This window comes from Schistocerca americana, chromosome 8 (genome assembly GCF_021461395.2).
Source record: "Schistocerca americana isolate TAMUIC-IGC-003095 chromosome 8, iqSchAmer2.1, whole genome shotgun sequence".
In the NCBI taxonomy this organism is placed as follows: domain Eukaryota; kingdom Metazoa; phylum Arthropoda; class Insecta; order Orthoptera; family Acrididae; genus Schistocerca; species Schistocerca americana.
In genome coordinates this window covers 472,732,030-472,757,220 of record NC_060126.1, presented here as the reverse complement: position 1 = coordinate 472,757,220, position 25,191 = coordinate 472,732,030, and the positions used below count along the sequence as shown (strand labels likewise).

Here is a 25,191-nt window from a genome sequence, read left to right as displayed (position 1 = left end):
AGAGAGAGAGAGAGAGAGAGATATCAGAAAATAGCACAGGACAAAACCAACGGAAAGTTGACATGCATATTCGTTAGCTCTTAAGAGACGTCGAAAGAGACTGTACCTATTTCATAAGAACCAGTATCAGAGAACCATACGCAGCAGTTAAGAGCCTGTTAAGCGAATACAGCAGAGTAAGGACACACTGTCATTAGGAACCGACCATCACGTGATAGCCTCGCGTTATCGCCTCCAGCTCCCAAGGAGTTGATCCGTCGGATTGATGGCGTTCACAGTAATAGCACTCGATTCCATGATTACTATAGCGAATCAATGTCCTAGATACTCCAAAACAGTCTACGAACGAGCCGAAGGTGTACCTGAGGTGACCGTCTTCACCTGTTCGCCGCCTGCCATTGCTGGCAGAGGAGCTGGCTGACTGCCGACACCACCACATCGCGGAGTGCTGAGAGCACCGAACCTCCGCGCGGAAACTGGCAGCTGGGCTTCGTGGGGTGGACGTTCCTGCTCAGCACTTAGACACCTATGGGTGCTGGAACCTACGTGGGCCGAAGGAAGTAGGTCGACCGACCACACGACTTGCGACAACAACACATCGCGGATGGGTCATCAAGGGTCAACATAGAACTTTGAATGGGATAAAGCACACTCCAGCTCCTAATACGAGACCATTCGTGTTGGACCACAGCCGCGCCGGCAGCTCGCCGCGGCCTGAGGTCATTCCCCCTTCGCCTAGACCCGCAGACGAGGACACAGCAGCAGTCATCGGGAATCGAACACGCGGCTGAATGATGCGTCGACTATAAGGCCGGTGTGGAACAAGACGACTGTAAAAATGGTTAATAAATAACTGAACTTTGACAATGTTTTACTACAGTCAGAGATGCTTCATAGGTATCCATCTGCTATCCTGACTTCACGAAGAGGTGCGTCTCGTAGGCGCCTCTGTAGATGCAAGATACCAAGCTGCAGAGGCAGTCCATGTTTCAGCCAGTAGCCTAGTGCTAATTTGTGAATTAAGAAAAAAGTAACTTTTCTGGACTTTTGTAAAGTATAAAAATTATGATGCTCAGCAGTTTCAAATTCTTAAACATTTTTCATATATCAGAAAAATACACGATACCAGTCCTCAAGAGCCGACACCACAGATGGTAGTGATGTTGGACGCTCAGAATGGAGCGAGGTGGACGTCCTGTCTCACCCCAAAGGTGTTTAATTGGGTTCAGGTCAGAGCTCTGGGCAGGTCAGTTAATTTTAAGAATGTCATTGTCACCAAAACGTGTGAGAGGATGCTTTGTCATGGTGATATAAAAAAGCGTTTTCTGAAGTGCGATACGGGAACACACCCTAACTTCGAAAATCACTCCGTACTCTACCACTACCTCCTCCTCACTTCATTGTCACCATTGCACGTGATGGCAGGTAACATTCTCCAGGCATTCGCTAAGCCTAAACCTTTCCACCGGATTGAAATACGGTATAGCGTCATTCAGAGCTCCAAATCATACTCTTCCCGGTCATAGTGTAACAAGCGACGTCGCTCTTTACACCAGCTCAAGCGTGATTTAGAACTGAGTACAGACGTGCGTGGCTTACGCGGAGCTACTCGACTGTTGTGCCACCTACTTAAGTCCCTATGAACAGCCTCTGTGCTAGCTGGACTGCTAGTGGCACTTTGAGATTCACAAGAGATTACTTCCGCGGTCGCATGCGTTTTATTCATTTTTTTTACGACCAACATCTGCAATCCTCTATGGTTCCTGTTCGTCTGTACATCAGGTCAGCGTAGTCTGTTTAGCTGCGCTTATTCCTCCGCCTTCCACTTTACAATCACCACCAACAGTCGACTGGTAGGTTTTGAAGGGTTTAAATGTACCTACCGTATTTGTTAGTCAGGTGACATCCAATGACTGTAGCTGCGTTCAAAATGACTGACCTCAGCTGACCGACCTGTTCTGCCTTTACTGCTTACCTACTGACAACTCCATCCTTTTGTACTGGCTTTGGAACGGCCTTGGCGCAATGGTAACGCCGGTTCCCGTCGGATCAAAGTGAGGCGCTGTCGGGCTGGGGTAGCGCTTTGATGGGTGAACATCCGGTCTGCCGGGCGCTGTTGGCAAGCGGGGTGCACTCAGCCATTGTGAGATTAACAGAGCTACTCGACAGAAGTAGCGGCTCTAGTCTTAAACTGACATACGGTCGGGAGAGCGGTGTGCTAACCACATGTCAGTTCATACCCGCATTCAGTGACGCCTGTGGTTGAGGATGACACGGCGGCCGGTCGGTACCGTTGGACCTTCATGGCCTGTTCGGCCCGAGTTTAGTTAGTTTAGTTGCGCCTCTAGTGACATCTAGCGGCAAGCTGCACACTACATAGAGGTATCCGCATACCGTCCGGCTATTGTGGCTCTACCAAACAATTTACACTAAATTAACGTTATTGGGATACGCGAATAAGTTTCAGCTCCTGAAATTAACCTGCTCTATTGAAACTTTTTACTTTATCCAGTGCGGCTATACGAAGCAGTCAATGTGCCGCGCCATAAATGCTATACAGAAATTCTATTACAGTATGCATGAAAGTCATGCAATGAAACATACTGCAAGGTTCATGTTGCATATTCGTCAGTATGTTCCATTATGGATAAGGAAAATTGAAGATTAGGGGTGTTAGAGAAGTTTGTCTACATGATAAACTTCATCTGCGAGCAAGCAGTATGTCCTGAAATTGTGCAGTAACTCGCTAGCTTGCGAGATGAGCCAGAAAACTGACTCCTGAATAATAATTTGGTATAGTGAAATTATCAGCATAAAAATTGTTTGTAGGCTGCTTCTCATACCTACTAGACACATGCCATGCTTGTTCTGCATATCAGTTCGACACATACAAATTACATGCAAGTTAAATATATCATGCAGAAGAATGTTTATAGATTGGTATTCAGATTATGTATGTATGTATGTACGAGGTGCATTTAAGTTCTAAGGCCTCCGATTTTTTTTCTCCGGATTGGAAAGAGAGACACATGCGCATTGTTTTAAAATGAGGCCGCGTTCATTGTCAATACGTCCCAGAGATGGTAGCACCATACGGCAGATGGAATTTTACCGCCAGCGGCGAGAATGATAACTGTTTTAAATACTTAAAATGGCGACGTTTTCCTTACTTGAACAGCGTGCAATCATTCGTTTTCTGAATTTGCGTGGTGTGAAACCAATTGAAATTCATCGACAGCTGAAGGAGACATGTGGTGATGGAGTTATGGATGTGTCTAAAGTGCGTTCGTGGGTGCGACAGTTTAATGAAGGCAGAACACCATGTGACAACAAACCGAAAGAACCTCGGGCTCGCACAAGCCGGTCTGACGACGTGATCGAGAAAGTGGAGAGAATTGTTTTGGGTGATCGCCTCCAGGGTTGGCATTTCTGTGGGTTCTGTGCACACAATCCTGCATGACCTGAAAATGCGAAAAGTGGAAGCACACAGATTCACCACCACCAAAAAAATTTCGGGTAACTGCCAGTGCTGAAATAATGGTGTCCATGTTCTGGGACAGCGAGGGCGTAATCCTTACCCATTGCGTTCCAAAGGGCACTACGGTAACAGGTGCATCCTACGAAAATGTTTTGAAGAACTAATTCCTTCCTGCACTGCAACAAAAACGTCCAGGAAGGGCTGTGCATGTGCTGTTTCACCAAGACAACGCACCCGCACATCGAGCTAACGTTACGCAACAGTTTCTTCGTGATAACTTTGAAGTGATTCCTCATGCTCCCTACTCACCTGACCTGGCTTCTAGTGACTTTTGGCTTTTTCCATCAATGAAAGAGACTCTCCGTGGCCGCACATTCAACAGCCGTGCTGCTATTGCCTCAGCGATTTTCCAGTGGTCAAAACAGACTCCTAAAGAAGCCTTCGCCGCTGCCATGGAATCATGGCGTCAGCGTTGTGAAAAATGTGTACGTCTGCAGGGCGATTACGTCGAGAAGTAACGCCAGTTTCATCGATTTCGGGTGAGCAGTTAATCAGAAAAAAATCGGAGGCCTTAGAACTTGAATGCACCTCGTATGTATGTGGACGAACGACAAATGAAAATTTGTACTAAGGCCAGGATTCGAACCGGGGTCTCTTTCTCACTAGGCAGATACGCTAACCGCTACATCACACTGACTGCACCGACTGCACTAACACGCCTCCTTTCTCAATACAAATTCCCACTCACGTCTCAGCCCACCTGGTATTGCCCTAAGGTCAAACAGCATTGCACAGGTACTCCAACTGTACTGGAACACCACTTCAGCATCGAACTAAACAGGGATCCTGCTTCAGACCTAGGCGAAGCGGCTTTAATCAGATGAAGCTATACGGTTCAGAGGCCTTTTCAAGTCGAAAATACACTCCTGGAAATGGAAAAAAGAACACATTGAGACCGGTGTGTCAGACCCACCATACTTGCTCCGGACACTGCGAGAGGGCTGTACAAGCAATGATCACACGCACGGCACAGCGGACACACCAGGAACCGCGGTGTTGGCCGTCGAATGGCGCTAGCTGGGCAGCATTTGTGCACCGCCGCCGTCAGTGTCAGCCAGTTTGCCGTGGCATACAGAGCTCCATCGCAGTCTTTAACACTGGTAGCATGCCGCGACAGCGTGGACGTGAACCGCATGTGCAGTTGACGGACTTTGAGCGAGGGCGTGTAGTGGGCATGCGGGAGGCCGGGTGGACGTACCGCCGAATTGCTCAACACGTGGGGCGTGAGGTCTCCACAGTACATCGATGTTGTCGCCAGTGATCGGCGGAAGGTGCACGTGCCCGTCGACCTAGGACCGGACCGCAGCGACGCACGGATGCACGCCAAGACCGTAGGATCCTGCGCAGTGCCGTAGGGGACCGCACCGCCACTTCCCAGCAAATTAGGGACACTGTTGCTCCTGGGGTATCGGCGAGGACCATTCGCAACCGTCTCCATGAAGCTGGGCTACGGTCCCGCACACCGTTAGGCCGTCTTCCGCTCACGCCCCAACATCGTGCAGCCCGCCTCCAGTGGTGTCGCGACAGGCGTGAATGGAGGGACGAATGGAGACGTGTCGTCTTCAGCGATGAGAGTCGCTTCTGCCTTGGTGCCAATGATGGTCGTATGCGTGTTTGGCGCCGTGCAGGTGAGCGCCACAATCAGGACTGCATACGACCGAGGCACACAGGGCCAACACCCGGCATCATGGTGTGGGGAGCGATCTCCTACACTGGCCGTACACCACTGGTGATCGTCGAGGGGACACTGCATAGTGCACGGTACATCCAAACCGTCATCGAACCCATCGTTCTACCATTCCTAGACCGGCAAGGGAACTTGCTGTTCCAACAGGACAATGCACGTCCGCATGTATCCCGTGCCACCCAACGTGCTCTAGAAGGTGTAAGTCAACTACCCTGGCCAGCAAGATCTCCGGATCTGTCCCCCATTGAGCATGTTTGGGACTGGATGAAGCGGCGTCTCACGCGGTCTGCAAGTCCAGCACGAACGCTGGTCCAACTGAGGCGCCAGGTGGAAATGGCATGGCAAGCCGTTCCACAGGACTACATCCAGCATCTCTACGATCGTCTCCATGGGAGAATAGCAGCCTGCATTGGTGCGAAAGGTGGATATACACTGTACTAGTGCCGACATTGTGCATGCTCTGTTGCCTGTGTCTATGTGCCTGTGGTTCTGTCAGTGTGATCATGTGATGTATCTGACCCCAGGAATGTGTCAATAAAGTTTCCCCTTCCTGGGACAATGAATTCACGGTGTTCTTATTTCAATTTCCAGGAGTGTATTTATGATTTATGTAAGCAGACTGAAGTGACGAATGAGAATTTGTACCAAGGCCGGGATTCGAGTCCGGGTCTCCTCTTAATTAGGCACATGCGCTAACCACTACACCACTCAGGCACGGTGCCTTTGCGCCACTGCACGGACTACCCTAGCTCAATTCGTATTGCGGAGGGCGACGTGCTAGGGTAGAGAGTACAGTACTGTACTGTACTGTACAGCTCTGTGCCAGTGTGTTCATAGTCTCATTCGATTACGTACACGTCGTTAATCTAACAAGGGAAACAGATTAGTTACCAGTTTCGGCCATTGTTTGCAGTATTATAGTACCTGCATATTTGGCTTGAATAAGTGTTGCTCTACTTCCATGCGGCTCTGAATCGTTTTCCAGAAATCGAGGTTCAAAGTTTTATTAGCATGCTGTCTATACGAGAGCGCTTGTGGTCGAGTGACGTTAGCGCAACCGGTAAGAAATACACTTAAGCAATTGCACATTGCTGTTTCAGAAGCCGACAAAATTGTCATCTCTCCCTGGTAGTGTACCTGTTGACCGCTCCTGTATTCTGGACTGTTTTGAAATACGCGTAGTTTGCGTCAATCAAATGGTTCAAATGGCTCTGAGCGCTATGCGACTTAACTTCTGAGGTCATCAGTCGCCTAGAACTTAGAACTAATTAAACCAAACTAACCTAAGGACATCACACACATCCATGCCCGAGGCAGGATTCGAACCTGCGACCGGAGCGGTCGCTCGGGTCCAGACTGTAGCGCCTAGAACCGCACGGCCACTCCGGCCGGTTTGCGTCAATCTCCATTTATGAATGCCCCTTCCGTTTAAATATTAATGAAGTGTATCTTCCTATATCATTACTTGTATTAAAAATCAAATGTGCGTGCCAGAAACCAGCATTCGTAAATTGCTCTTTGTTCAAGTCTGTACCGTGTCTTCTCACACTCCAGAGAGATACCACTACAAACGCTGTCGGCCTACCAACGACAACGAAGAATTTTGTGTGTAATAACTATATTTCAATATATTTTTAGTTGGGGAAGGGGGGTCAGTGGAAGAAACGGCGAACTTTTAATTTATTCAGAATTTGTCTGTCGTGGGCTCAGATGCACTACATGCCGGCAACTAGTCGTTCCGTTTGAACTGCTAGAAAGTATATACAGGCTACCTACAAAGTTTTGCCTTACAATATTTGTTTTGTTTGAGAACAGTGCCCTGCTGAAGTGTCAACATAGCAGTCACGAAATCTGTAATCGGGTAAAGCGATAGGTGTTTAGAAAAGAGGTTAATGACTGCAGTCGTCCCCTTTTTGGTGAGAGGGATGTAAATCCTGATTACGCACCAGGAAATGTTGAAAAAACCCTGTGTATGGTGTAGCTGTATATTGGCGCTAGTCTAACTCCAAAAGGTTTGCACATAGCATTTGTGAAAATATGGGAGGAGTTCTTTAATGTTAGCAGTATACAAATTTGATCTACATCTGTACTACTATATACAGACAAGTCGTCCAACTTTTACCAAAACTAAGGGTACAAGGTAGACGTCCTTCAATTTTTTTTTTACACGGTACTCCAAAAAACATTAACTTGTGTAAATTTTTGAACAATGTACAGATTCTTTGTTAAGATCTACCACAAGAAAGAGCATGCTGTGCAGTTAAAGTAGGTGGTTTAGATTTCTTTCCTGCAGTATTTCAACTACGGTAGGAGGGAGTGTTAACCATCACACCGTTTCTCCCACACGAAGGGCGTCTCCCGAATGTCGTCAGGAGCATTTTCTCTGATATTTCGACAGACATTTGCAATTTCATTTTTGCAGAGAGTAGTTGGGTTCAGCCCAAACAAATACAGCTCATTATGTCTTTCAGGCGACGACCAGTGTCGACGCAAAGCGCCGGTTTGTTTACCGTTTCAAACAAAGTAATTTTTAAAGCGAATTTTTGGTTTTCTCAGGTTAAACTAGTGCGAATTTGATGTGACTTCTGAAGTTTTCCCCGGCGTATTTCTTCTTCTAATAATTTCCGGGTATGCAGCCAGATCCCGTCGACATTCTGCCACGATATTTCGGCCCAGAGACGTCCGGCCATCATCAGGTTAGTACACAACTACTGAAGAGCCCAGGTACATTTCGCTTGCGCGAGATTCGGCATAAATACCGCGACTGCACCAGGGCGCTTCAGTAGTTGTGTACTCACCTGATGATGGCCGGACGTCTCTGGGCCGAAATATCGTGGCAGAATGTCGACGGGATCCGGTTGCATACCCGGAAATCATTAGAAGATAGTGCGAATTTGTTTTCTCAATACGTATTACCAGGGACAGTAAAACTTATGATACCCAGTGCTCCCGCAATGACAGCACCGCCTAGCACGCAGCGCTGCCGAGTCGCTCCTGGTTTGCTGTTTGTTCTTCTGCTTTACTGTCCCTACTGATATATACAGATAATAGGATAGACTAATTTGCGAGCGTTGTTGCTAATGGGCACGTACAATTCGGATTGATTAATAATTTTGTTTGTAACGGGAAACAAACCGACGTTTTCAGTTGACTCTGGTCGTCGTATCAAAGACGTGATGGGCAGTATTTGTTTGCGTTGGCTCTAGATACAGTCTGCGAAAACGAAAATGTAAATGTAAATGTAAATGTAAATGTAAATATCCGCCGAAAAAAGATAAAATGCGCCTGACGGCTCTCAGGAGAGACACCTGGTATATTCTCTCTCCTTACATATATTTTCAAACAAAATCGTATACACAAACAGTTTGCTGTATTTTTTTCTTTCTCGCTGCCTGTTTTACAGATGAAGGGGAAAGTTGTATATACGGCTTATATGCTTGCGATTAGATTATTAATGTGGGATATGAATTGTCCATAACCTTGTACTCCTACTCATTCGCAGATTAAAACTATGCGGCAAGCTGTCACTGTCAGTGATCGATCAGCTGAAAATCTCACCTATTCCCTTTATTCCAATGAACCCAGCCGATTTTCCATTTGTTTTCAAGTGACTTTAATTCTCCAAGGTTTTGTTTGCAATGACGATAATAGGCAAGGCTCTAGGTCAGAGAAAGGGGTAAGAGGTAGATAGGGAAGGGGGAGGAAATTGACAGTGGGTTAGTGGATGGGGAAGGGGGGGGGGGAGAAGAATATGACCAGAAAGTTCGTGGGACACACACACGGTAGGGGAAGGAGTTTAGGATGTATATCCCATTCTCATATATGTTTAGCAACTGCGAAGCAATGAGGGGTTCGCTAGTGTAATACACACGTGTATGTGAATGCCTGTAATGTTTCAGTCACTGGTTCGTTTTACCTTGTAAAAAAATCTATAAGAAACGTATGATTGCGTACCCTTCCGTGGCCAGACCCAGTTGACAAAAGTTTCCTGTCGTACCGTGTAATAATGTAAAAAACTTTACTGGTGAAATCAACGTTCCAGGCACGGTTAGAAGTGAGACCCAGAAGAAGGCCATTGTAACCGTGGCCGAAACGTTGGTTTTATCCAGATTTTTTACAATATGACGAGTTACAATAATCTCAGAAAACTTTTACTATAAACGTGTTCGAGGGATATGTTTGTTTCGGCTCTCACGTTAAACATTGTGGGTCACGACTATTTTTATCTTGTTGCGTTTCTCTACAAACGTTAGTATATATTTACTTTTAGGAAGGAGCACAATCTACATCCACCGGAAGAAGTGTGGAAACCAGGTGACGTTGTCAATGAAGGTCAAGCGTCAAGCTAAGACAGCTTAGATTTTTCATTACAAAAGTGAGGCAGAGAGGTAGTTGCGACCATTCTAGTGGTAGCAACAAAATACAATGGACGACAGTCTATCAACAAAAGTTGTTTATCACATACCTTCCATAAATCTTCACAGTTTAGAAAGTCTTCAAGTGAATAATGATGAAAAAAGTGAAAAATCCGATATTGCATTAATAGGGTTGTGATTACACCAGACAAAAGCTCAATTTCTTCCGGAGTTCTACACATGTAAGAAGTTTTGATCCTCCAGTATTCTGTTTTCTAATGCAAAGGCAATCTAACACGAAAGATCGGAAGCACTTCCTTATTGAGCCAGTCACTAAAAAAAAAAAAAAAAAAAAAAAAAAAAAAAAAAAAAAAAATCCCCTATTTGTTCTCTAATCTTTTCTAGGTACGTTCTGATGAGACTGTATCAACCAACAATAGCGGGCCAATATTACAAATAACTGTAGAACTTAACAATCTTCTTACTCATGTGACAGGTTACGTAGGTTAAAAGTAGTGTAACAATTCGTAGAAGTTACAAATAATTCCATTTTGATATACGATACGCAGATTTAATCAAAAATACAGCACGCAATAACTAAAAGCTATGCTCTCTTGGGTTTTAGCACTTTCTTCCGCCGTCTTTTACAATTCACGCACGAATGTATTTGTAATAATGTGTATTTTATCACGGCTATTATATCTCGACTAGACCTTGCTACACACTATGACAAACTTTTGGTCTTTTCCATAGAAATATGATTCTCTGTTAGAGCTAAGTGTTTGGTGGAACATTAGAAAAAAAAAAAGCCTATACTCGAAAGAAACAGACGTCTAGTCTGCCGAATTAAACTGCTCTCGTATGATCAACATGATCATTAAGGCCTGATCTTCGGTTTCTCGATAATTCTTTACATTATACCAGAGCAGCATTTGTCACATGCGTGTGTACTACAACCGTGTGAAAGATGAGCAAAACCGGTAACCCGTTGCCTGTATGCATTCCTTGTAAGCACGTTCAGGAAATGACACTGTACCGACAAGGAGGGCAATAGACTGGAGGAACACGCGTACAATACTGTCTGCAGGATGGACACCGAAAAAGCGCGGCAAACATTAACGATTGTACGGAGCGTAAATTGTCACAGGTAACACTCTGCTGGGTGATAAACGTAGCCCTTGTGGGTACTTACCGTGGAGGCTGTTGGTCTGCTAATCTGGTGCTAGTTTGGAGGAGAGGCAACGACTGACGGCTCGACCGATAGTCGCTCCTATATCTCTGGCAGCCGAGTCACGTGCTCGCTCGCCAATCTGTCCCATTTGCTCTCGTCACGTCTTCGCTCCGGACTGCGCCGTGCTCCATACAACACACATCTGGGGTCCAGACAGGAGACCGCGAAAGAGCATTTCAGAAACTTAGCATTTAAAAACCCTTCTTCGCAGTAACATAGTACTACATTATCACCGAATGATCTCCTCGTTTTGTAATATTGCAGTAAGCATGATGTACTGTGCGCAGTAAACAGTAAAGGAAAAGGGAAGAGTAATTTGGACAAGGAATTAAATTTCTGGGAGAAGAAATAAAAAGTTTAAATCTAGTATAGGAAGAGCAAAAACGACAAGATACAGTCTTTTTATTTCATTGACGACTAGTTTCCAGTTACCAGAGGCGTAAAGTTAAAATTACAATTTGTCCAATAAACAGTTGCAGAAATGAGTAGCCGGCCGGTGTGGCCGTGTGGTTCTAGGCGCTTCAGTCTGGAGTCGAGCGACCGCTACGGTCGCAGGCTCGAATCCTGTCCTACCTCGGGCATGGATGTGTGTTATGTCCTTAGGTTAGTTAGGTTTAAGTAGTTCTAAGTTCTAGGCGACTGATGACCTCAGAAGTTAAGTCCCATAGTACTCAGAGCCAGAAATGAGTGCCTATAGAGCATATTGTGCCAGGTTATATTTACCAAGACAGGCAACACATTTTTCCGTAATAGCATGCGAACGTTAAGGCTGTACATGCTCTTACGCCAAAGTCAAGTTTTTCTATGGACAATAGCAGGATAAACATACATCTAATGGTCTGTTTCCTACGCGGCCACAAAAAAACTCGGGTAGTGGGCGCCCTATCACGACGCAGGGAATTTCTTTGTTGCAGTTCGTAATCATTAAAAATAGAACAACTACTTGACTTGCACCACACTGCAGCTCCTTAACATTTTTCAGAGCAGCAGTACAATTAGAAGCAATAAACAGTCCGCCCGGCGGAGGTTCGAGTCCTCCCTCGGGCATGGGTGTGTGTGTTGTCCTTAGCTTTAAGTTAGAATAAGTAGTGTGTAAGTCTGGTTTGGTCCCTTAGGAATTTGAACATTTTTGCAATAAATAGCAAACCACAGGGGCGCCACATGTGAGGCAGGCAAACAAAAGCCGTAGGCTGTAGCGACACATAACATCAACATCAACATTTTAAACCATAAAATAGTGTGGAAAGGAACCAAATCAGTAAGGCGTTAAAAATCATCATCACTTTTCGAATTAAATATCCTCGTAAACCATGAACAAACATAACAGAATGTACAACTATTACAACTTTTATTAAATTAACACTCCATCGCTACACACAAAAGTTAAGACGAAAGGTTGTATCTTACACTGTCCCTAGGTTGGATTAAATAGCTATGTCATATTGTCATGCACTATTATGGGTCCTAGTATTCGGTATAACGTAAGACACAACCTAGCGTCTCAACTTCTGTTTGCATCATTGAAGTGACGATTTCTAAAAATAGTTTTTGTGGCTGCTAATTGATAGGACTGTTTTGTCTGTCTGGTACGTATATCGCGGTACAGTATCCTCTGTACCCTGTAATAGGCACTCAATTTCTGGAACTGTTTATTGGACAAATTGTAATTCTAACATTCCGTCTCATAAGATGATTGGAAAATAAGTTCAGGTAACCAGAAACTAGGCATCAATTAAATAAAAAAAACTGTATCTTGCAGCTTTGGCTCTTCCTATACCAAACTGGTTAACACGAGTTGCTGTCCCGTTATTAACCCAGTATGGTGGTAACCAATAAAAAGTAGAATATTTCCGAAAGCACTTTAATTCTGTCAGAGACGACCCAGGACTTAATTCAGTTGAACGTTACGTATAGTATCTTAAAAAAAGGTCGAGTGATGCTCATCAACAAAACTAAGACAATGCGACATACTCGAATTAATTCAGGCGTTGCTGAGGCGAATTACATAGCAAATGGTACGCTAAAAACAGTAAATAGGTATTGTTTTTTAGGCATGAAAATGACTATGGTTGAAGTAGAAAAATCATAAATTGCAGACTGGCAACAGCAAGAAAAGAGTTTTTTTTTAAATATGTATGTTTTAACATTTAATTATTACGTACTGTAAGATAAACACCACCGAGCGTTTTTCTGTCTGTATGTGACGGCTAATCTCGGGAAGTGCTACAGGGATTTCGATACGGGTTTCACTAGTCGATGGGCCGATTCACGAATAACGTCTGTGAGCATAATTTATTCCCGCTATGCGTGCGAAGCCGGGACGAGTCACTAGTATAAATTTAAGTATTAGGAGATCTTTTCTGATAGCATTTGTCGGCTGTAGAAATGAACCGTGGATGCTAACCGGTACAAATAAAAAGGGAACACACGCCTTTGAAATGTGTGGTAGATAATGAAAGTTACTAAATAGAATTCTGGGTAGGGGGGGGGGGGGATTTGGAAATTTGTGGTAAGGTCTTATGGGACCAAACTGCTGAGGTTATCGGTCCCTAAGCCTAAACACTACTTAATCTAACTTAAACTAACTCATCACGGTAACTCATCTGCTGTAGACGAGTTATGCCTGAAAATGAGCATACTGTCTGACAAATGTTTAGTAGATCAGTTGGAAAGACTTTAAGCCATCAGTAATTCGAATAAAGTTGCAATTCGGTCAAAACAGTAACAGATTTCTATGGACTACTGTCTACATGTCGTGGGTTAGTTGCGAAGATGTCTGAACTAAATCAGTTTATGTTCTCAAGTTTTCATGCTTCGATCGCTAAATGAACAGAGAGCAGTACACGAATTACCACCTAGGTTAAGAGCACAGTAAGGAAATGAAACCACCGTATCTCTCAACATTCGCCTGAACTGGTTTATGGAAATTATGAGCAATTTAAGCCGTTAATTATCGCACTGAGATTGGAACTCCAGTCCTTCCCTTAAGCGATTCGATTGCGGTTAGGCTTGGTAGCACCAGTCGTTCACAATGAAAAATACCTACAAGCAATTTTCCTTTTTCACTCAGTTTTGAAGTACTGCCCACGTCATTACATACGAGGGGCAATCAGTAAGTAAAGAAACACATCCAGAATGAGATTTTCACTCTGCAGCGGTATTGTGCGCTGATATGAAACTTCCTGGAAGATTAAAATGGTGTGCTGGACCGAGACTCGAACTCGGGACCTTTGCCTTTCGCGGGCAAGTGCTCTACCATCTGAGCTATCCAAATACGACTCACGCGCCGTCCTCACAGCCGTACTTCTGCCAGTACCTCGTCTCCTACCTTCCAAACCTTACAGAAGCTCTCCTGCGAACCTTGCAGAACTAGCACTCTTGAAAGAAAGGATATTGCGGAGACATGGCTTAGCCACAGCCTGGGGGATGTTTCCAGAATGCGATTTTCAATCTGCAGCGGAGTGTGAGCTGATATGAAATTTCCTGGCAGATTAAAACTGTGTGCCGGACCGAGACTCGAACTCGGGACCTTCCTTTCAGGAGTGCTAGTTCTGCTAGGTTCGCAGGAGAGCTTCGGTAAGGTTTGGAAGGTAGGGGACGAGGTACTGGCAGAAGTAAGGCTGTGAGGACGGGGCGTGAGTCGTGCTTGGGTAGGTCGGATGGTACAGCACTTGCCCGCGAAAGGCAAAGGTCCCGAGCTCGAATCTCGGTCCGGCACACCATTTTAATGTGCCAGGAAGTTTCAAAGAAACACATTTTTTTTCTGAAAGCAGGTCGGCTTTATCGGCCATTATTCACGTACTGCTTCCTTCATTGGGTCAAACAGACTGAAGTCAGAAGGTGCTAGATCCGTGCTGAAGGACGGATGAGAAAGAACAGTGCAGTGACGTTTTGTGAGCCCCTTTCGTGTGCGCGGACTTGTGTGAGGCCCTGCGTTGTCATGGGGAAGGAGAAATTCGTTTGCATTTTCGTGGCGATGAACACGCTGAAGTCGTTTCTTGAACTTCCTGAGGGCGGCATAATACACTTCCGAGTTGATTGTTGCACCACGAGCGAGGACATCGTTCCAGAACACTGTCGCCATGATTTTGTCGGCTGAGGGTGCGGTTTGAACTTTTTCTTCGGTAGAGAGACATGCTGTGGTGCCAGTCAATGGGTTGCCATTTTGTTTCCGGTTCGAAGTGATGAACCCATGTTTCATCGCCCGTGACGACTATTCGACAAAAAATTGTCACGATCAGCCTCCAAATTCGCAAGCAGTTTCGCACAGATGGTCGTTCGTTGCTCTCTTTGCCTTCTGGTAGGCAGAGAGGAACCCCGTGGGCATACGGCTTTTAGTGCCTCAGTTGGTGCACGAGTGTGCAGCACTGCCAACAGGGGCGTCCAGTTGAGCAGCGAGGTTTGACTGTGATCACCTCGAATGAAACTGTTCGCAGGAGTCAGTTGTGCGCGGCCGGCCGGCACACGGGATATCGATCAGGTTTGCGCGACTTTGTTGCGATGACGACAAACGCCTCACCCAACGACTCACCGTGCTTTTGTTCACTATCAGGTCTCAGCAGAAATTCTGCAGGTGCCTGATCACATACGCGATGCTCTGGTTTTCCACCAATAGAAACTCAGTGACAGCTCTATCTGGAACGCATGCCCGTTACAAACACTGTTTTGAAAGCTATGTATAGCTTGGCCACCTATGGGAAATTCATAGAACTATATGGGCTGAAGCTGGAATATTCCACCATGTCCCGCAACAGATCCCACCTTTTTGCGATCAAAACTGGTCAGGTTAAAAAAAATTGCGTTACTTATTGAACGTCCTTCGTATTATATAAATAAACGTTATTCTACATTTGATTACTTTAAAAACGTTGCACATGACGTAAAGTGTCAAGAGGAGATAACGTAGCATGTCTCTACGAAGCTGCGAATTACAGAACATTGCTTCACATTAAGCCGTTACGTTCTGCCCACCAATTGCCAGCGTGCTGATTACAAATTCAGACTCTACATTCAGTCAATTGGTTTAAATTAATGTCCTTATGTATGCAAATATGGGCGGCGAGGGCATCAGGGCAGTGACGAGCAAGATTGCTGAACGATAGACCGCACTGGTTCATCCAGCTGACCACATAATGCAAAATCCTTTCATGTCAAAATGCAAGGCTATCTGACATGAAAATCTATGCGGGATTGAGTGTGATGAACGTATCTTAAAATGGTAACTTTAAACTGATCACAGCGCTACAGTCTCTAATGACTTTGAACGATTTCATGTACAGTTACCACACTTGGCGTTCAAATGGCTCTGAGCACTATGGGACTTAACATCTGAGGTCATCAGTCCCCTAGAACTTAGAACTACTTAAACCTAACTAACCTAAGGACATCACGCACATCCATACCCGAGGCAGGATTCGAACCTGCGACCGTAGCGGTCGGGCGGTTCCAGACTGAAGCGCCTAGAACTGCTCGGCCACACCGGCCGACCACAGTTGGGGAATGAGCTACGTACATAACGATGAGAACAAACCTCTGGAGATCGCAGCATACAGATAATGAACGATGCGGCGTAGAAGCGTCAGAATTTAGTCGGAAACGGCATTTGAACTCCTCAACATAAACCAATGCCTGTGGTTCGAACACGGCACAGGTCACATCCGTCTACAACAAGAGTAGCAGCAGTGGGCCACAGAATTACCGTCCAATACTTTGTTCCAGTGTCCTGAGCGCAAATATAATGAGGTGTCTCGAACAGAACGGTGTCGTCCATGCCAAACAATATTTCTTCCAAACACCACGATCAAGTGAATCCCAACCTATGTTTTTCTCATGTATCATGAAAGTGATGGATCAAGACAGTCCGATAGATGCACTATTTCTCTATTTCCGAAAAGCACTTGACTCAGTATCGCACATACGTTAACTATACTGGGTGTCCGATTCGAAAGAGGCCCACAAACATGTATAGCAATTCCGCTGAAATTGCACGATGGAACTCGTGACGTTTGACGTGGCAACACTGCACTCTGCAACACCGCGTGGCGCAACAGTGCGTTTCCGCGCGTCGCTGTGGCTGGAACTCAAAAATGGTTCAAGTGGCTCTGAGCACTATGGGACTTAACATCTGCGGTCATCAGTCCCCTAGAACTTAGAACTACTTAAACCTGTCTAACCTAAGGACTTCACGCACATCCATGCCCGAGGCAGGATTCGAACCTGCGACTGTAGCAGTCGCGCGGTTCTGGACTGAAGCGCCAGAACCGCTCGCCCACCGCGGCAAGCATTTAATATTATTTCCTGATTTTTATGCAAAGTATTTAAGTGTGATTTAAGGAAATGTTTGTTTGTGGGACCTCTTTCGAGTGGGACATCCTGTAGAAAGGACGATCATATGCGGTATCAGGTCAAGTTTGGATCGAGTAATTCTTGGCAGGAAGGACATGGCATGTTATTTTTGATGGAGAGTCAACTGTAGAGGTAACGTCAGGTGTGCTCCAGGGAAGTGTGTTGAAACTCTTGCCGTTCATGTTGTACAGGGTTACTTTAAATGGCACACTCGGTTTCAGAGTTCTATACTTTCGAAAGTATTGCATGTACAAATATGAATGATGTGTGAATAGAACCGCAAACTTACCAAGTTTACATTTGATACTGTAAAAATATTTTGTGAGTGCTCCTCTGGTCACACGATACACTTCCAAGCTGCAGCCAAGTTCGTTCCACACCTTCTGTAGGAACATCCGGTCAATGGCCATCATAGCAGCGTTGATGCGTTCTCTGACCTGTTCCAGAGTTCTTGGCAGTGGGAGTAAACGAAAACGATCCTTAACGTGCCCTCGAAGAAAAAGTCACAAGGCTTTAGGTCAGGCGACATGGATGGCCAACAGGAACAGAGCCGCTACGCCTAATCCAGCGATGCGTAAATTCGTCGTTTAGGCAGCGAAGAACACCGATGCTCCAATGAGTGAGGGCCCCGTCTTGTTGGAATTCGCTGAATCAGTGGTCATTTGTGGAAACAAGCACATCTGCAACATATCAAGGTAAGAGTATTACTGCACTACTGACCCTTCAGATAATATTAATAGTAACCTCAAACTTTTCGCAGATTACGTAGCTATTTATAATGAATAGTTGCTTGAAAGAATCCCAAGATGTATTCAGTCAGATCTCGATAAGGTAAGTACCATCACAGTCTTCTCACAGAAGCAAAATGGCTCATAAAGCTTCGTCTGCGACAGTGGGTATAAAACGTTAACCTTTCGCGAATCTCATTTATGCGTCTATATTTAATGAGGATTTTCAGTGCCCTACGCTCTACATCGTGGCGATAAAGGTTTTCAGATAAACGGAAGGTTGTTCCGTTGCTGAATATCAGCTTGGAGGCGAAATGTTCAACCTCAGTTGCTTCGTGCACTGCGATCCTAAAGCTTCCGGTTTTAATTGTTGCAGGATCTGCAGACGATGCAGCCTGAAATGTAACCGCCCTCGCAAAATCTGCCTCATAGTTTGCTGCGATGTCCCGTCTGAACACACGTTCCACTTTTGTAACGGGTCTCCCATATTCCAACACACCAAAACTCTTTTCTGGCTTATTCGCCATTTTGTCAAGGCACTGCTCTCGGAACGCCATCTGGTGGGCACAACACAAACTCTGTAGCCGGCGGTTCTAGGCGCTGCAGTCTGGAACTACGTGACCGCTACGGTCGCAGGTTCGAATCCTGCCTCGGGCATGGATGTGTGTGGTGTCCTTAGGTTAGTTAGGTTTAAGTAGTTCTAAGTTGTAGGGGACTGATGACCACAGATGTTAACTCCCATAGTGCTCAGAGCCACTTGAACCACTACAAACTCTGTAAGATAACGGTTCCGTTCAAGTCATATTTGTACACGTATTACTTTGGAAAAGACTGTACTTCGTAAACGAATGTGTCATTTATAGTAGCCCTGTAGATTACTGACCTTACAGATAATATTAATAACAACCTCAGATGATGTAGTTATTTATAATGGAGAACTGCCCGATAAAATCTCAAGATATATTCAGTTAGATTTCGAAAAGATTTCAAAATAGTTCAAAGATTGAGAACTTTAATGTTGAGAAACGTAAAATATTAACTTGTCAAAATAGAAAAACATAGTATCCAACGGCTACATTATCACTGAGTTACAGCTGGAATCGGTCAACTTATTCAGATAATCTGGTGTAACAGTCTGTAGAGACATGAAATGGAACGATAACAAAGGCTCAGCCGTGAGCAAAACGGGTGGCAGTCTTCGGTTTATTGGTAGAATACCGGGGAAGTACAGCCAGTCTACAAAAGACATTGCTTACAAATTATTCGTGCTACCCATCTTAAAATATAGATCAATATATGGGATCCATGCCAAACAGAGCTAACAGAGGATATTGAACGTACACAGACAAGGACATCACGAATGCTCGTAGGGTTTTTTGTCCTGTTTCAGTGTGTCATAAAGGTGCTGAAAGAACTGAATTAACGAACGCTTGAAGATAGAAACCAACAACTTCGTAATTATTTTTCCAGCATGCCCATAGACGGCAACCTATACACAACCAATGCCACGTTTAGTTGTTTCATTTTTTAAGGTTCTTAGTATATTTATTTGACAATAACTACATTAACAAGCTTCTTTTTTTCTTATTTTGCTTGTGTAGGACATGGGGACCAGCCTCGTATTCACCTTGTGGGATGTGGAAAATCACCTAAAAACCACATCCAGGCTGGCCGACACGCCACTCTTCATCTTTAATCCGCCGGGCGGATTCGATCTGGGACTGGCGCTCCTACCCGAGTCCAGGAATCAGCGCATTAGCACTCTCGGCTAACCTGGCGGGTGCCTACATTAACAAGCTGTTTCTTCATTATTATAAAATTGTTCTACACAATTTTGAGCTTCTACTTATTAATAAATACATTTTTTGTACATAATTCTTTCGATATATATATCTGATTGATAAATGCTGACATCATGCTTCAGCTTGTAATCTCCCCCCTCCTTCCTTGTTCCATCTATTGCCCACAATAAACAATGTCCAGTCCAAGTAATTAATAAGCAAAGTCTTTTAAGGAGATTTGAGAGGAGCGAAGTGTACAATAAACTTTCAAGTTTACTTAGCTTGTCATGTTTAGAGGCTCCAGCTTTTCTTGTCTAAGGGTCTGGTTCTTGAAGCTGAAAATCTGCATCAGGTCTTCGTGATTGGTTTGAACTAAATAAGTTGGAAGGTTGTTGTTGCAGAATTTTTTATGTAAATATGTTTTTTATATATTTCCTCACATTTTAGTATATCATACAGTATTTTGATTTTTCACATTAACAAAGCTGAAATTTCATTGTTCGCACTTATACAAAAATACGTCCGATCATATCAGAGGCAAGCTTACGACTCTCTCACTCTGTGGAAATAACAGTAATCCATAGGGATTACATCTTTTCTTAACAAATGAATTCCTACTAGTTTTGTTACATTATTAATTTCGACTGTTATTTCATAAATGAATTCAGAAATAAGCACAGAAAACAGTAGATGATTGCGTAATTAATAACATAAATTATAGTGTGGAACTAATTCGTAATTTCAAATTTTTCATAAAAAAATAATTTTAACTCTACATTCAGGAATAGTGTTCAGTGGATTATAACATCGAAACTAAAATATTTTACAAAGCAATTCCTTTTCATAAATTTTAGCTTGAAATATAACATACTGGGTGTAAAGTTACATGAAGGTATTCAGAAAAGCAACTGAGATAATACTGACCTGGACAAAATTAAAAAAATAATACTGGTATCGACAACTACTATTGAGGAAAAGTAATGCTGGAGGAGGATGTCACGTTAGGAGCTGTAGATGGAGTCTCCAGTGCTTAAGAAATAGCTGCACTGCTTTCTCCATAAGTTGACTATCATCATTCAGCGGTTTCTGCACCGTGTACAGCCATTGTCCATCAGTATGTGTATATCTATTGTTTTGTAATCGTGTAGCTAATTTTAAATTCTTGTTATGTATCCCTCTAATTTATACCCTGTACCATATTACAGTTCTGAAGATCTGCAGATGATCGTGTGGTGATCGAAACAGGTCACCCTGTTGACTAATGAGCGTGCCTTTGCGTCATAAACTTTTATAATTAATTTCAAATCTTCAATTTTGAACACTTGCTTCCTCCAGCAATGTTTTCAAAAACAAAACTAGTAATATACGAGTAAAGTTTTATTTCTATACACAATAGATTATTGGTTTTGAACAACATATTTATTTTGTCAAATGCATCCTAGCACATCTTTAATCTTCTGATTACCTTTTATCCTGTCCTGCCCTATAATAAAAACTCATCCTATGGTTATATGAGTTCATTATTAACATGTGCTAGCTGTTATTGTAATTTCTATTAACTTTACTTTCAGATTTGCTGTATTAAGTTGTACCATTCGTGGCTGAGGTTTATCTGCTGAGATATAGCTGATTTCTAGGATTCAGCTGTCTGTGCCGAAATAGTTTGACATCATGTGTCGTCCGCAATATCAGACTCTCTCTGACTGTGACATAAACAAAATGGCTCTGTACGACCTGCAAAAATCACTAAATGCCGGGTATGATGGATCAGCTTAATGAAGTGTTGGTCTACAAAGCCTATTGTGTCCCTAAGAACTCTGTCTTGTGACATAGGTACGGTCGACATAATTGAGAAAAAGACGTGCACATTTGATTCACTCACACTTATCCAGCTGAAAAAGAAGTATTTAGTGTGAAATAACTGAAAACAAGAAGAAAAATCACGCACAATTAAAATTTAATTTCTATGTAACGTTAGGCTATCAACCAAAGAAATTCTGTTCTGCAAATAATCAAGCATTTTGTTGATGGAATCGATCTGCTGTACATGTAAGTAAGCAAACAGTTGGAATTACATCACAAACTGACACTTAAAGATTAGCAAGGTTCTAAAATTTCGAGTGTTGACACGTGTGTCCGTGAGACCCACATATCGATGGCAATCTTGCGAAATGTCAACGTTCGGAAGATTCGCTTTTATCTGATTAGTCGTTCATGTCAATATCTTTTTACTTCATCCCTGAAGTAAATCTCTGTTATGTTATTGTGTAGGACTTTCTTAAACGAACTAGTACATGGCTATGCTCCTTAAGTAAATAAAAAAAAAGTTTGATGCAACTCTTTCGCTAGGTATAATGCAGCGACAATTGCTGAGGTTTTGAATGTAGCCGATTGTTTAGTTAACTATAAAACTACATCGTAATTAACGGTACCTAGCAAGGTGACGTTAAGATCCAAACTGATATCATTTCATGGATGCTATCGTCTTCAAGTCTTCTTAATTTACTCTATCTGTAGCAAGACGTATGCCTTTCTTTAACCAAGAGCTTACATAATCCTTAGGTTGAAACATACGCCGTGGAGGACCAACCAGTTTAACGAACGACTGATTTCTGGTGGCGGAAAGACTGAATGAAGCTCTTGGAAGTGTGACAATAGATTCATTTCTGAAAACCCGTGTTCACATTTGCTAGTAGACATGTGTACAAATTTCATAGCACTGAGAAGGGGACGGAGGGATGCTGGCAGTTTCTTCTCCATGAAATAATCCCGAAATCCTCTAATCATCCCTTTCTCTGGAAGCCCTAAGCGACACTTAAGGTTTTGTACTTGTTTCACCATATACTGTTCCAGGATTTTCAGGCCAGGTTGATGAGTCCATCTCTTTCTCGCATTCAGAGATAGCAATGTCCTCTGTGTGTACAAGACGATCCTCCTTCCGCCGTTTCATACAATCATAAAACCTGCAGTGCTCAAGACTCTGCTTTTTCTTCCTCTTTCCAGTTTAATTACTCTCAACGTCAGCTCTTCTACTGCCGTGAGAGCTTCACAGCACTGAGAACCACTGCTCGGTTTCCTTTCTTCGAACACCAATAGCTGATTTCTGATATTCCACTGGGCAGATTACAGTGTGATGTCTCGTGACTGTAGCTCAAGACTTGGTTCTGATAATTCCTGAGGGGCATCACACATTAGAGCTAAGTCGAGAATGAAATAAATTTTAGTGAAGCACTTCAATAAACCTTTGTGCATACCTCTTTCAGTTGACTTCCTGCCTTGATCACCTTCTCGCAGCTGTGAACAACTAAAAATTTAAAGTTTTCCCACGGTGCTGGCAGGCTTCTGAAGGCTCGATGCCACCATCTTGAGCCCGAGAGTGTGCCATTTTTCAGAAATTTGGTTTCAAGTAGCTCTGCATGCTTCTTTACTTCTCGAGCGTTCTGCGGCGACTGGTATTACACTGAATATAGCTTGTCTACGAAAGACGTGAAGTGATTCACGTGTGGTAGAAAGTCTCTTTTTCTTACATCACCAACTGACGATCTAAGTTTGTGGTTAGTACAATACCAAAACAAAGTTTGTGGGAAATGACGTTTCATTAATGTGACAAATCTTTGCTTCTTCCCATCATCACTGCTGCTTCACCTGTTGCAATGGAAATAAGATTTCCTTCCAGGATATTATTAAAAAAATCCCATAGATTCCAAACAGTTTAGCAATGGGTTACAAATACATTCAGCAGTAACGTTATTTAGCTCAACTTTATCAATATTTGTGGGATCTCTCACATCGGCGAGTTGGTTTGTAAAAAAAAAAAAAAAAAAAAAAAAAAAATTAAAGATGATAACTGAATAATTGTTGTGCTATCATCAATAATTATTTAATGATTCTTTGATCATGTTATAGTAACTGTTTTAATCACTGTGTTTTTATTTTTTCCAATGTGATTAACATGTTAGTATGCGCATTTCCAGAATGTAAAATGCGGCTCACGTCAACTGGGTTGAGTTCTGAAAGGTCAATTTCGGTCTCAAAATCACTGTAAGATAGATTCTTGATTCTTTTTCACGATTAATAGCAGTGCGTAATATATTTGCTGTCCCCTCATGTTCATTTTTAAACGCCATAATGCAAGCTATTTCTAAACTCTTCTGTTTTAGAGCAAAGCAGTATTAGGGCAGCACCTCAATGAGTGGAATTTTCTTCATATTTAAATATTTTTTGCCACAAAGAAACGATCTCTTCTTTACTTGAATCACCTGGCCATGACACAGATACGGTAGCTCTAGGTTGTGAAGTATATTTGCCTTGTTAATTCGATTTACGTTCGTGAAATAAATTGTTGGCATACTTTGTCCAGTATTGTAAAGAAGTCACTTTGCGAACAGAATACCTTAAGGTAACGCGTCGAGCACCGTGCTCCCAGAAAAAGAGCTCTGTACAGGTCTCGAATAAGCGATTTACTGGTCCGAAGAACCAAGCATACGTGCTATTGTAGCACTGCTGGCGCATTGTAATAAACGCCGCGAATATACAGCACTACCACGAGACCCTGATGCGACAGCACGGATTTGTGTACCAGGATACCACGCAGAGCTTTAGAAAATAAGTTCTAGCACGAAATAATGACTTCCAGATGCTCGCAAACCCGTTTTCTTCATCCATTCTGTTCTTATGTATAGTTTCAGTGTTTTTATAAGTTCTTAGAAAAAAAAAACATGCCAGTTTTGATATATCAGATGAAGACTTTCATTTATTGCAAGATTCATTAACAAAATAAATAGCCACGTACATTACACCCTTCCATTTGAGGTATGGAAAAGGATGTCTGGCACACGACCTCTTCCTCTGCGCTGTATGCATCATGGAAAATTATTTCTGGGGTGAACTAAAAAGATACTGACACGAACGAGTAATCTGATAACAGCGAATCTTCCGAAAGCTGACATTTCGCAAGGCTGTCATCGTTATGTGGGTCACACAAACCAAGTGTCAACGCTCGAAATTTTCCGTCCGCGAAATTCGCTATGAGTGCCTGACAAGATGCCATTTGGATTTCGCAACATCATGTCGAATTTTCTCTTTTAGCTCGCAGACGTTTCAGCATTGACATACGCCAATGGTGTAAGACGATCTACATCTACATCTACATCTACATCCATACTTCGCAAGCCATCCGACGGTGTGTGGCGGAGGGTACCCTGAGCACCTCTATCGGTTCTCCCTTCTATTCCAGTCTCGTATTGTTCGTGGAAAGAAGGATTGCCGGTATGCTTCTGTGAGGGCTCTAATCTCTCTGATTTTATCTTCATGGTCTCGTCGCGAGATATACGTAGGAGGGAGCAATATACTGCTTGATTCTTCGGTGAAGGTATGTTCTCGAAACTTTAACAAAAGCCCGTACCGAGCTACTGGGCGTCTCTCCTGCAGAGTCTTCCACTGGAGTTTATTTATCATCTCCGTAACGCTTTCGCGATTATTAAATGATCCTGTAACGAAGCGCGCTGCTCTCCGTTGGATCTTCTC

General features: G+C 43.5%; 1 protein-coding gene across 1 annotated transcript in view; it reads right to left on the bottom strand.

The window, feature by feature from the left end:
- The window catches only part of LOC124545182 (alpha-tocopherol transfer protein-like), a 148,531-nt gene extending 137,647 nt beyond the window's left edge, over positions 1 to 10,884 (bottom strand). The window contains exon 1 of the mRNA XM_047124041.1: positions 10,773 to 10,884. The gene's annotated coding sequence lies outside the window, so the exon portion shown is untranslated. The remainder of the gene's footprint in view (positions 1 to 10,772) is intronic.
- Between the last annotated feature and the right edge of the window lie 14,307 nt (positions 10,885 to 25,191).